Here is a 631-nt window from a genome sequence, read left to right as displayed (position 1 = left end):
AGGAGCAGATTCACAAGGAGGTGAAATTCTCAGCTGCCGCGAGTTTCATTTCTCCTAGGAATGAGTAGAACCCTGAAATAGGGGAAGGACAGCAACTTCAAGCTCCCAGATTCCTCGGAGGCACTGAGTCGGCAGCTGTGGCCCAGCCTCTGGCCCAGGAGTGCAGCGTCTCTCGGCCTGGAGACCCTGCCATGGCCCTTAGGGGTGGGCTTTACCCATCAACCCCAGGATGGCACGCTCCCCGCTTCACTTCTCAGCCAGCAAAGAGGAGACAGTCGCGGAATGAGACCCCAGGATGCCTCCGACAGGCCCTCCAGAAGAAGCAGAAGGTGGCACCTGACTTTCTTTTGGGAACGCAGAGGTGCCAGTGACACGCAGGGCCGTGGTGGGCCTCTGTGCTTCCAACAGATCCGATCTGGTAGAAACTCTCTGAGGATGTGAGACGCCGGGACCATGGCCTGCTCATCCTTGGCTTGCTCCTTCCGGGAAGAGCACAGTGGGAAGACATCAGGGTCTGGGCTCGGTGGCTCCGCCTGTCATCCCGTGGCTTGGGAGGCTGAGGGGAGTGGACTGCCTGAGCCCGCGGGTTCAAAACCCGCCTGGGCAACTTGGCAAGACCTCATCTCTACAA

The sequence above is a fragment of the Carlito syrichta genome, unplaced genomic scaffold, assembly GCF_000164805.1.
Source record: "Carlito syrichta isolate Samal-C Ts95f unplaced genomic scaffold, Tarsius_syrichta-2.0.1 Scaffold305644, whole genome shotgun sequence".
Classification (NCBI taxonomy): Eukaryota; Metazoa; Chordata; class Mammalia; order Primates; family Tarsiidae; genus Carlito; species Carlito syrichta.
This window is presented reverse-complemented; position numbering follows the sequence as displayed.